The 2,094-nt window shown below is 32.5% G+C and overlaps 1 non-coding gene across 1 annotated transcript; it reads right to left on the bottom strand.

Moving 5' to 3' along the window:
• Positions 1–813: 813 nt before the first annotated feature.
• LOC126021537 (U6 spliceosomal RNA) lies at positions 814–920 on the bottom strand. Its single transcript, XR_007500045.1, has one exon. It is a non-coding gene; the product is annotated as a U6 spliceosomal RNA (small nuclear RNA).
• Positions 921–2,094: the final 1,174 nt, after the last annotated feature.

Here is a 2,094-nt window from a genome sequence, read left to right on the forward strand (position 1 = left end):
GTTACACTAAAGAAATATCATTTTATTTTTATACATGTAATGTAAATAATTTTACATAAAGATTTGGAAATAGTCTATGTGGGAGATGCTGCATTTATATGGGTCAGAGAAAAATTTTAATTAGTATTGCAAATATGAGGATCACTTTCCTTACAATGATAAAACAAGTATGAATATCTGTAATTTGCCCTCTAGCTATACAAATGAGAACTTAAATCTCAGTGAATTCAATAAATGAACATTTTTTAGAACACTTACTTAAAATCAAGTCTACTTGAAGTCAATCATGTTTAAGAGAATGCTTATTAGTAGATCATTGGTAAAACATACTTATACAATGAAATTTAATAAAGAGATGAGAAGAATATAAGAAATATTCTGATGTATAAATTTTTACTTTTCTTTATTTTATTTCAGTGGCATTTATATGAAATTTAAAACAAATTTATTTTTAGTAATATATGAAGAAAAAACACTATATAATACTGTTTTTAAAATTCATGTCCCTTTTAAAATAGCTAAAGTTCTTCCTGTTTTTGACATTCAAACTAAAATATTAATCTCATATTTTCCTTTGTATAATTTTTACCTGACTTCTATCACTACCGGGGGAATAAAGTTATAAGGTATCATTTATCCAGAGTGCAAATGGAAAATAAAAGTTATGTGAATGAATACCTACTATCATCTATTTTTCAATGAAATCAGCAGCTATACAGCATGAAAGGGACATGAAATTCACATTACCTAAGCACAAAGAATAATAGAAAACACTGGCAATATTACAATTCCAAATTATATTGAATATACTTGATTTGTGGAACTTTCTTCACGAATTTGCGTGTCATCCTTGCGCAGGGGCCATGCTAATCTTCTCTGTATCGTTCCAATTTTAGTATATGTGCTGCCGAAGTGAGCACAGATTTGTGGAACTTTCTATAGGCAGAATTTTCAGCCAATGCAAGATAAACTACAATTCGGACTGATCTTTTTTTACAACATATATTTATCTACTTATATGTCACAAAAAGCTCCTTTTTTAAATTTGTTCATATAGTCTTTGGATATTTTTCTGGATTTTTGTTTTGAGATTCTCCATGTATAAATTACTGTAGAATCCTATGAATTTGGGTGAAGTTGGAGAGAAAAGTTACTTTACAAGTAGATTCAGTCTGATTTGGTAGGCTCTAGCTGCAAGCTGCAAGTATGTAAACTATAAGGGAAACTTTGGACCTACTGGATTCTAGTTTCTCTGGAAAATTTATGACACTGATCTCAAAGTGACAAAGGTAGTGACTTTTTTGGCCTTCATTGCTTACAAGATACTATTGAATAAAGTTGAAAAAGGGTCAACGTGGCTTGTGGAGGTATGCTGCAGTTTTATTTATCCCGGTAGCTTAGTCTCAGATTTTTTCTAGGGCCAGCAAAAATTCCCATCTGAAGTCTTCTGATTCTTGAACTAACTTTATTTATAATTACTCTTGACACTCTTCAAAGGATAATATATTTCTTTGACTAAGAATAAAGTTCCAGGGGCCGGAGTGATAGCACAGCGGTAGGGCATTTGCCTACACATGGCTGACCCTGGATGGCCCCGCATTCTATCTCTAGCATCCCATATGGTTCCCTAAGCCCACCAGGAGTGATTTCTGAGCTCAGAACAAGGAGCAACACCTGAATGCCACCCGGTGTGACCCCAAAACAAAAGAATAAAGTTCCAGAGGTTAGAGAGATAGTATGGTAAGTAGGGAGTTTGCTTGGATGCAATTTATAAGAGTTCAATCCCTGTCCCCTATAATGATTCTCCAAAACCCCTCAGTGACCCCTGAGTCCATTTTCAGAAGTAATTCCTGAGCATTGCCAGGTCTGTCCCACAAATCAAAAGTAAATAAAGTTCAATTGTATGCTTAAAACACTAATGTCATATGACTGTAAATGATAATACATCAATAAAAATAAATGACTGTAAAAGTATAGTGTTGTCTGTATATATTTACTTTTAAAAACACTTCAAACAAAGAAAATAAGGTTTAAGGTTTTACCAAACTTCCTGAAATAAATCTAGGATGGCAGAATTAATTGTTTACTAGTTAA

The sequence above is a fragment of the Suncus etruscus genome, chromosome 10, assembly GCF_024139225.1.
Source record: "Suncus etruscus isolate mSunEtr1 chromosome 10, mSunEtr1.pri.cur, whole genome shotgun sequence".
NCBI classification, from domain to species: Eukaryota; Metazoa; Chordata; class Mammalia; order Eulipotyphla; family Soricidae; genus Suncus; species Suncus etruscus.